An 11,639-nucleotide genomic window follows, 5' to 3' on the forward strand; every position below is an offset into this window, starting at 1 on the left:
CTAAAACAGGGCAAAACCAGGGAATTCAATGGCTAGAAACTTACATCAAGCTCAGGTTATGATGCTCTTCAATGGTGGAACACTCTCCCAAACTCCCAAGGCTTACTTCCCAAGCTTGAATCCTCAAGAATGGCTCAAAAATCACAAAGAAAGTTGAAGGAAAATAGGTACGGGAAAGCTCTTGAAGTATACTCTGTTTTCACTACCTTTCCACAGCCATAAATTGCTTATACCTATCCTAGGGGTGAAAATACCAAAATACCCCTAGGTCAATTAAGGGTTTCCAAAGGCTCCCAAGGGCAAAATTGACATTTTCCACCTATCTCGTAAATCATAATTAACGCTCTCCAATTCCCGCTATTCTCAATAATCTCAAACACCAATAATTCATATTCTGTTACCCTTTAATTCCCGGCAACGCTCTAATCATTAAAATCACCCCGAGACTCACCCCGAGCCCCGAACTTAAACTTGTTATGACTAGACCGCTAATTAATATTCCAAGATCGTCTCATCCCGAATAGCCCGAACAAACCCACATTATAATGTGGTCTCAACAATATGTCACCAACATGCATACAAATATACAATTACACACTCAACGGGCCAAATTACCAAAACACCCCTGTAATGAAATGTGGACCCGCATGCATGCATTTAACATCATATTTAATATAATTCACATAAACATGCATATTATCATTTAATGGCATAATTAAATAATTATGGCCCTCCTGGCCTACTAATCGAGCTGTTAAACCGTATTAGGGATTTCAGGGCATTACAAATGACAATCTCTAAAATGCTTCAAGTGTTTTTTTTAATTTATTGTTTCTATGTGTTTCTTTAGGTCTTACTATAATATTTTTATTCTATTATGTTTTAATTTTTTTATGGACATTTTCTTATTAGGATTTGTTATGAATAGAAACTTTTATTTCTTTTTGAGTCTTCAAATAAAATCTTATTATTATTATTTATTTATTAATAATGTTAATAATTTTTTTGGAGTGAAATTGTCCAATTTTTAAAAAAAAAATTAATGTAGAAATTGTATATTAATTTTCGGTTTTCAATTTAAAATTATAGTTTAATTTTAATTAATATTTAACAATTGACCATTGAGCAATCTCTAAATCAATGGACTTTATAAATTACCTTACCAATTATATTAAATGAATATGTTTCCTTATTGTGAAATATATGACTAATGAATAAATATTTAATTTCACAACAACAATAATTTGATTTTCCCAAGAGAATACAAAGAGATGCTTCTTTTCAAAAATAAAAATAGTTTTTTAATGCTAACCGAAATTAATTATTTTTTTAATAACACATGCCGAAATTAATGCTTTAAAAAATGTTTCAATTAATTCCCTATTTTTAAGGTAAAAAATATCAATAGTTATTGGTTATGATGTAATCTTATCAATAAATGCTTATTTATTGATAATAGAAATTTTGAAAAGTTGTATTGTGAGCAAAGCATTTACTTTTGCCACTCCAACCTGTAAAAAATAAATTAATATAAAATTTCAAAAATAATTAAAATAATACATACACATTTTACATGATCTGGAATTTGAATGTTCTCTTTATTTACATCTGATGGTATATTAATGGTCATTGCATCACCATCCTCATCACGTAAGACAAAACTCCATGGTGGGATAGGAACATCACAGTTTACCTCATCTACACATACATTGTTTTCATATTCCTATATTTTAAATAGAAAAAAGAAAAAAGATTTTAGAAAAATAATAATCCAAGCGTTCTAACATAAACATAAAATGAGATCTCAATCATAGACATATATATATATATATAGATATGAAGATATTACCTTACAAAAAGAACAATAAGGCTCACTATAAAGACAACGTCGAGTTCTACTTTCGAACATTGAAGAGGATGACTCCAAACTTTTCATAGGATATCTATACCGATGAGCGCGATCTAAAAGTAAGTTGGACCTGATTCGATTAGGAGACAATGAGTTCTCATAAAAAAAATTGTCTCTTCTTTCCAACTCTTCCTTCTAAATCCTTAGATCTACTTATTTTGTTCTTTATCCCCTTCCCCTTCCCCTCTACTCCCACCCCCACCCCCCCCCCCCCTCTATTTTTTTTACCACACGATTTTTTTTTTTCTTCTTTCTCTCCTTCACATGCTCACGAAATCATAGGTGCAATTCTGATTTTTTACGTTTATTTTTTTTACTTTAAATGAAGAAGAAGAAGAATATAGAGTTTAAGAAATGGGTGTTCATTTATTATGAAAGCCCAATTTAAAATTTTTTAAATTAATTCAAAGCTTGAAAAGAGAGCTTACCTCTTATTGGTTGGAATCACCATTCCTATTGAAGAAAAAAAACAATTAATGCCAAAAAAAATCTATGCAAAAAAAAAAAAAAAGAATCTTTACTTGTTGGTAACTTGATGTACCAAGTCACCTACATATCATGTCAACATATTTGCACATTTATCTAGGTACCCATGTGTGGGTAATAACCATTGAGAACTTTTTCATGATATAGAATAAAGAGAAGAGATAGAACATTAAACACCACACATATAAGATACAATTCAAAATAGTTCTTAGAGTTTTTGTCAGACAAAACTCTTTCTTCTTCTTCTTCTTCTTCTTCTTCTTCTTCTTCTTCTTTATTCTGGTCATTCCAAATTCTCATGTGTTGAGAAATACTTGTGATTCCTAAAAATACAAATTCATGTTCTCTATGTGCCCACACACATCTTGAGGTGTAGAGAACACTCCGGAATATTGTGGTTTGGGTACTCAAAGATTTGGATAGGAAGATCGATAAATATACGAAAAGACTCAAGGACAATTGATAGGCTTCAAGAGGTAAAAGTTCATGTTCTTGTATGTTTATATGTTATATATAAATATATTGTATATTTATATATATGTTGCATGATTAATAATATTGTATGTTAATATTTTTGGAGTGTTTTCATGGTCATATAGCTGTGTATATGATTAATGAATTTTTTTTATTGTCTACACAATGGGTCTACCATGCTATTTTCGCTGCGTGCTGTGAATGTTTTTCCAATAATTGGTACCAGAGAAAGTCATTAATCTATACATATTATTAATTGTTGTGTGGGATTATATGCATTTTTATATTATATGCGATATATGTTTGAATTGATAGATGTTTATTTTCATGATGATAGATTCTTAAGGGTTGTTTATTATGGTGCTTTTGGGTTTATGAATTGTTCTTAAAATTTCTAGATGAAATATGTAAGTCATTTTGGGCATAGGAGTTTTGTAATTTTTGTTTAAAAATTTTGGGTAAAAAATTTTGTTGGAGCCCGAGCCCGAGCCTCGAGCTGCTGCCCAGCCAGCGTGCGCCAACCGTGCCCCTGCGCGCTCCAGCTTGCAGCCATGCGCCTCTACTGCACCTCCATGCCCAGCCATGACCATGCTGGCTCCCAACCGAGCCTTCGGCCACCGAACCAACCTCCAATCGCCGCACCCTTGGTACAACCTAGGGTTTGTTTTAAATAAACTCTAGTGTGTTGTTAGCATAATTATTTCTAATTATTCATTTAATTAAAAATCAGAAATTGAATTAAAATGATTTTGATTTGGAAATTTCTTTAATTGAAATAATGTTGATTATTTTCCTTAATTAAAAATGTTTTAATTGTTATCTTCCATAATTAAAATAGTTTTAATTAAAATTATCTTGAATTTTAATTTATTAAAATTAAATTATTTTATTTTATTTTTGAATTAAATTACCCAAATTCAAATTGAGCCTTAGAAACTTTTGGGTGTTAAAACCCAAAGTTTAATTAATTTAAAAGTTTGTTTAAAATAATTAAAAAGTTGTATAATTCAAAATGGATATGGAAAATTGTGGCATTGGCTCAACAAAACTACATCTCAAGGTTGAAGATCAAAGTGCTCTTTATCAAACCTTAGTTAGTATAGGTTACATTTTCATGTATTTTTTGATAATGTTGCAATTTATTCTAGAAATACTCAAAAGTTACCATACTCGCTTTTATTTACTTATTATAAATGTTTGAATGTAATTAAAATGTTTAATATTTTGTCATGCATTATAACATGTCATTCATATACCCACACAATATGTAATTAACATGCATTACATTTGTGTAGAAACATGCTATTAGGAACGTCCTATATTTTATTATACGCTTATATTTGATAATTCATATAATAAATTTAGTCTTAATTAGTTAAGATGGTAAATCAAAATTAAAGTTGTTTAATTTGTTGTTTTAATGAAAAATGTTTTATTAAAATAAAAATGATATTCTCTTAGTTAAAGAAAAATTAGAATTATAATTAAGAGCACAATTTTGTTTTGTTTTCCTTAATTGGATTAGTAATTATTAGAATATTATTTCGTAAAAATAATTAAATTTATTTTTACAACTAAATTAAAAAATATTGATTTTGTGAAAAAAAACATTTTTCCAAAATATTGAGTGGAAAAGAGATTTATGACAATAAGTATCATGGTCTCCATTATTGGTTGAACACCGAGAGGCATAGGTAGAGCCTCGTGTCGCATCTGTTTGTAGTCTCCCTAAGGAAAGACTTTCGAATATGTTTATTTTATCTCAAGGTTGAATTCTCTTATGAGAATATAATTAGTGATGTATTTCAAGTTTGACTGACCCTAAGATACACTCTTGAGTTAAGTCATTGATTGAAAAAAAATAATGGGTTACACTCTAAAGTTGTATCTAGGCTTTCAAGCACGACTAGTATGCCTTCTGGGTTGTAAAAAATTACATTTTGGTTGCTTACGATACCAATAAGATACCAATTGGTCACTTTTTTTTTATTAAAAGCTTTATTAATAGATCATATTGTTTCAGTTGCTTTTGGTTACCTCCAAAACTTATTTGTAGACATCTTAATATATAAATGAATTATTTTTATGTTATATTATGGTATCTTACTATTTATGATACATTTTAGTAACATTCAAGCTTATTTAAGAATCTAATGAGTTACCGTATAATATAATAAGTTAACATATAGTTTATTAAAAAAAAAAATTTAGTATATTATACAGTAGCTTTTAAATGAAAATTGTTAATAGACATTTTTAGTCACTCGTGTAATTTACATATCTTATTATTAATATATTTTTATGGTACCTTCAAGACTATCTTAAAAACTAATTAGTTATTATATAGTATAAAAAGTTACTCCTATAATTTCAAGTTATCACGAATAACTTACTAGAAATTGATACTATTTAGTATACTGCATAGTTATTTTTAAAAGCTAAAATTTCATTACTTTTTATAAATCATTTAAGAAATCAATTGTTTACCTTTTGATATATTACTAAATTTTTTAATATGCCATAAGTTTAAAGTAACAAACAAACTTAGTGAGTTACCAAAAATAGTCTTCTTATGTCATATTTAAATGTTATTAAGCAGTATCCTAAATAATCTATTTTAAAAAAGTTACTTTAAATATTTTTAAATACCTTTAAGACTATTTAGAATAGCATATATTGTCTTTTAAATGTAAAATAAAAATACAAATTTTAGTATATTAAATTTTGTTTAAGTTTAAAATTTAGTTACTTTTTAATCAATAGAATATAAAAAAGAAACTAAAATGTTGCATTTTATTTTGGTCATCTTCTTCGGTGACAGCGAAAAAAAAAAATGTTTCCCACATATCAAAATGATCATCTTGAAGAGTAGGTTACGATAGTACCACTAACAGAATAGCGTGAAAAGATTTTTGAAATGAGGAAATTACACCAAATATGGGATTTTTTTTTTTAATTTTGAAAAATATGGCAGTTTTTTTTTAAAGTTTTTTATGGGATATTTTTTTCGTTTACATTTTTATGGGAGTTTTTTTCCCATATATTTGTATACCATATTATATCTTTTATACTTTTTTCAGTACTTATTTTTGATATATTTTGAGATTATTTTTATAATTTTAATTTATTTGTGTTAATTTTTATCATTTATATTTGATAAAATATTTTGTTACATAATTCTTTGAAAGAAAAAACTGAAACATTCATCACCATACTTTTTATTCTCATTTCTTTCATTTTTTTTTATCTTTTTCAATCAATATTTTATTCACAACTGGCTACCACTATCCAATTTTTTATTTTATTTTATGCATTGTCTGGCTTCTTTGTGGTTTATCAGTTTTTCAACCTAACTTCAGATGCAACACTTGATAACGTATTGGAAAAGGGTCGGGGATTTTGTGAAAGGACATGGGAAGCTGCAAAGAATAGCGTTGCTCTGCAACCGTTTATTGAACAGTACTGCTTTAGGGCACCCTATATTGTATCACTGTTGAGAGAAGGCTCTTGGAGTGGCTCTGTTGGAAGCCGGGAATGCATTTTCGACTAGAATGGGGATTCACAACTATGAAATACTTCAGATGGAGATAAATCTGTTTCTTCTTCTTATAGTTTTATTTATATCATTGTTTCTCCTTCTTTGCACCTTATCGTGTGCTGGCAATTGGAGGCTGAAATTTTTGTGAAGGCTTTATCTCCCACTTTTCAGACATAACAATGCATTATCTGTATCCTTTCTTGGCATGTCATCTCCATTTCGACTCCAACAATGGAGCCCAATGAGCTCTGGTAAGCAATCCTCAAGGTTTTTATTTTACACTTATATCCATGTTTCAAGAATAATACTCTGATGTATATATGACAGCATTGATGATTTCCTTAGTATTGCTAGAAGAAATAGCTCCATTTGACATTCCTAGTCGATAATCAAGGGTTTAGGAGTTTTGATAGAATGGTTCTGTGTTTGAGTGTCAAATTTGTTCTCTTTCTATTTTTAGTTGGTCGTTTTAAGGTCTGGCAATCAACATGCTAGGACTTGTAAATGTGATCTAATAATGACCAGTAATCTTTAAAACAAGTCTATGCGATGGAATTTTGAAGATGTTTGTGCTGTATGCACTAAAGTAAGGATAAAGACGTAATATTCTACCTGAAAAATTAATGTTACTGTCATTGAGGATAGAACAAATGAATTGTATTGTATGTTTGACATACAATGAAAATAGTAACTGTGCATTTTTTTTAGTGATGTGTGGTAACCAGTTACAACTATAAAAATCAGTTTTATTATTTAAGTGGTGTTATAGTAACTGGTTACAACTATAAAAATAATTTTTATTTTATTAAGTAATGTACCATTATCAAAATATCAACTGAATTGTAACTGGTTACTTAGTGAGATTTGGCAGAAAAAAATGATATGAAAAAAATAAAATAAATTGATCGTGAAGGTAACTGGTTACAACTAGGTCTAAAAGAAAATGAAAAAAAATAGAGACAATTGCGATGGTAACCAGTTACTTAGCCAGACTTGGAAAAAAATGAGATTCAAACAAAAAATCTAAACTGACCATGATCATAACTAGTTACAGCGATGTTTGAAAAAAAAATCAAATCTAAAAAAAAGAACCAATTGCCATGGTACCTGGTTACTTAGTCAGGTGTGAAAACAAAATCAAATCTAAACAAAATAATTTAAATAAATCGTTATTGTAACCGGTTACAGCTAGGTCTAAAAAAAATCAAATATGAATAAAATGAATCAGGTGTCATGGTACCTGGTTACTAAAACAGATTTGGAAAAAAAAACCCAGAAAAATCAAATATGAAGGAAAAAATCAGATGTGAAGAATAAAATTAGATTTGAAGAAAGAAAAAGAATAATAAGAAAGAAAGAAGAAGAAGAAGAAGATGTATATATATATATATATATTCATATTTTGCAGAAACGAAACTACAAGAAATATCTTTTGATTTTGATTCAACTCTCCGGTCTGAGACTATTGGAATCATCAACTTGAAGCTATACTTAAATCTGGATATAAGGTGTAATATTTATTTGAAGAACATGTATTCTTTCCACAAAGGTATATATATATATAATTCATTTCTGCATTTTTCTGGGTTATGTTTTTTTAAAGTATGAATTGAACCTCAGAAAATAAAGTGTCACAAAGAAGAAGAAGAAGAAGACGAAGAAGAAGAAGAAGAAGAACCAGGTCATCGTCATCGTTGGGGGCAGCGATGGAGGTGGCATCACCGACAGACATCTGAGATGGACACTGAATGGGGAGGAGAAAAAAAGAAATGAGAAGAGAGAGAGAGATATCAGGAGGAAGAGAACATAAAATAAGAGACAATTGTGTAATTAAGCTTATGGTAATTTGTTTTTTATATTTTATGGAATTACCATATTTTAAACTTTTTTTTCCAAATCTTACCATATTTTGTATAATTATTTTTTTCCCCATAAATTTAGAAACTATATATATTTTTCCCATATTTATGTAAACCACTGTTTTGAAAATAAGGAGAAGAGAGAGAATGTAAGAAACTTAAAAAAGAAAACAAGGTATTTATGTAAAATTAAATTATGTATGGTATTTTTGTAATTAATTTGTAAAAAATGTTGTGGAGTTTAAATTTCTCAAAACTTTAACCCTGGATTCTTCCGTTTGGCTCAATCTTCATCAACGCCATTTATTTTTGGCCAGTTTTGATTTGCTTGTAATTTGACAAACTCTGCTAAATGCTTGATTTCCTCATCCTTTAAAACGAGCACCAAATGTACATTGACCCCTAGGTGTGCAATTTTCTCCAAAACCCTGCAAATTATTTAAAAATTAGCTTAACTCTTAATGGCAATACATTTTGTAGGATTAATTGAATTTTAATTTTTTATTTTTTTTCTTCTGAAAAGAAATAAATAAATAAACTTACCGGCATTCTCCCCTTCCCATAATATGTAACACGGTAAATTTCATCTTCTGAGTCTAGTCCATTTCTGTGAAACAAGAAAGTCGAAAGTTGTAAGGAAATTTTTTGCAATAAAGGATCATTGGAGTCTCTGGACATAAATTATGGCATTTCATACTGCATCTTTTATTTTGTCATCTCATAAATTTAAAACAATTACAGAGACAATCCAACAGCAGGGTGCCATGTATAGTGTAACATTTTGATGGGATTTAGTTTCAACATTCGAACAAGAATTTCATGTTCACTAACAAATATCAGAATTTTATTGTGATATGAATGGAAATGACTGAGAGAAATTCCAGTTACCTTTGTAGGTCTTTTAGGAAGAGTGTTGCACCCTGGACACAGGAAGAAACATCTTAGAATGAGTAGAATAGTAGAACAAGAAAGCTAGCTCTCAAATGATGCTCACCGGTTGGATTATGTTTCCACCTCCGGTATGACATCCAATGCAAGCGTTGCCAAACAAAGAAGCTCCTCTTTGTACATCTATGGTTTGTCCTAGTGAATCTGCACAACAGAAGCAGCTAAAAACCAATTCAAAACATAAAGCTATTTTGTTGTAGGGAAAAAGAAAAAAAAATAGTCTAATGATATTAGATAAAAGTTGTGTTCAGAACAATCTATACTCAGAAATGGGAAGTAATCATATTAAAGAACGCAATGCTTAACTATTACTGTAGCTTCTATTGTCATAGAAGAAGGCAGATGAAGGCACAGGTTAAGATATTACTTGTAAAATATGTCATGGTTGTCAATATCAGTATGTGATTATTGTCAAAGAACCATGCTCTCTGCTAATGATTTGTATTGAAACAAGTTACTCATACAGAAGAAAACTAAACAAAAAGAAAAGAAAAAATGTTTGCAATGAAAAGAACCAGATAAGTGTCAGCATGTTATAACCTTGCAATCTTATAACTATCAAATCTCTCATGGCAGTGATGACTTTCAAGCCATATTGAAAATCCTAGTTCACAAATGACTGCTGCCGTGGGGAGAAATTTTACAAACAGTGCCACGTTAGGGGTTACCAGCAACACTAAAAGTATCAAAGGCTATAAACACAGCATACCAGAAGACTTGCACAAACGCATATAAAGTACTTTGTATTTGTCAAAACAGAACAAAATATTCCCTTGTTGGTGAAACTTTTTTATAATACCCAGAATGTCCATGTTATGATTAAAATTAAATGAATACATAACCTTTTTTCCCCCTAATTTTTCTTACTAAACTTTATATTCATTTATTCATAATATCGACAATTTAGTTATTATATAAAAAAATATATAATCAGATATTTAACAAATCTTTATTTTGTTTCGTTTTAACATATGGATTTTATTTTGGGTTTTTTAAAGCTGATGGTAAAAATTGATGATTATATAAAATACATAGAAAATGGTATAACCCAAAACTCGAAAATATTCTTCATCATGAATTTTGCATCTCTAATTCATAAATTACAACAATGTAAGGCTAAGAAGGTGGGCTTTTTAAAAATATAGAAGAGGATTGCTAATACTGAAGTGATGAATGACAACTGAACTATGGTAGAACAGCACTAAAAATGACAAGCTGAATTAGCTTGGATTAACCCTGAATTGTTAAATTATTACCAACAAAAAAAAAAATTATAAACCAGTGACATACACGGAGAAGAAAAGGATTTTTTTTCAACTAACTATCTATGTAAGGTTTATATTATTATGAATACTGAGCTAAAGATAGAAGATATAAGCTAAAAAGGGAACCAAAAAAAAAAGTTGTAGTCATAAAATCTGGACAAATTTCTTAAAAAATAATCATTAATTTGACGCTTTGAAATTTCGACTAGAATTTAGGGAAAAGTAAACCAAAATTACACTAAATAATTACAAATAGAAAATCGAATAGTATAGGTGCTGTTTGGTAACCATTAAAAAAATAGTTTTTTATTTATTTAATTAAAAATTTGATAATTAAACATAAAATAGCGTTTGGTAACTCTATTTTTATTTTTTATTTTTTTATATTTTAAACAAAATTTATTAAATTTTGAAAATAGAAAATTTTCACTTTTAAAATTTTTTTAAACAGTTTTCATTTTTTCCTTCTCTTCTTCAAATTAACACATCACATTGTTAAACAAAAAATAAAAATTATCAAACACGTTTATTATTTTTTGTTTTTAAAAAAAAAAAAAAAATAGTTACCAAACATATTTTTATTTTTTAAAAATAAAAAAACAAAAATAAAATAATATTTCTATTTTTATGTTTAAAAATTTTAAAAACAAAAATTTTACCAAACGGACCCATAAATAATCAAATGGGATTTTAAGGAAAAAGAAAAAGTAAGGAACTAAAAATAAAACACAATTGTAAAGTAAAAGTGTGTTCTAATTACCTGGGGCATAAGCCATTGGAGATAAAGCGAGGAAAGCATCCACTAGAGGTGGAGCTAAGTTCTTGAGAAACTTAACTTTATCATTACTTTTAGGAACAGAAGCTGGGTTTGGCTCCTTTCCCACATTACAGTTGGAACATGTTAAAATAAGTGGAATTGCCATATCAGATCATATTGATGACTGTGATGTTGAATCACATGACAGCTAAGGAGTCCTTGGTTTATATTCTGTTACAATTCATTGGCTCACCTTATTTGCAGGAATTTGCTCACTTCCTTTTTCTCCTGTTGTAAAATTGTACAATTGTCTTAGCTGTAAATAGTACAGCCCTTATTGTATATATATCAAGGTGCTTTGCACCTTTCCCTCTACCACCGTTAAGCATTACAAAAATATAGA

General features: G+C 28.9%; 1 pseudogene; it reads right to left on the reverse strand.

The window, feature by feature from the left end:
- Window positions 1-8,400: 8,400 nt before the first annotated feature.
- Window positions 8,401-11,402, reverse strand: LOC133799871 (cytochrome c6, chloroplastic-like; annotated as a pseudogene).
- Between the last annotated feature and the right edge of the window lie 237 nt (window positions 11,403-11,639).

This window comes from Humulus lupulus, chromosome 9 (assembly GCF_963169125.1).
Source record: "Humulus lupulus chromosome 9, drHumLupu1.1, whole genome shotgun sequence".
In the NCBI taxonomy this organism is placed as follows: domain Eukaryota; kingdom Viridiplantae; phylum Streptophyta; class Magnoliopsida; order Rosales; family Cannabaceae; genus Humulus; species Humulus lupulus.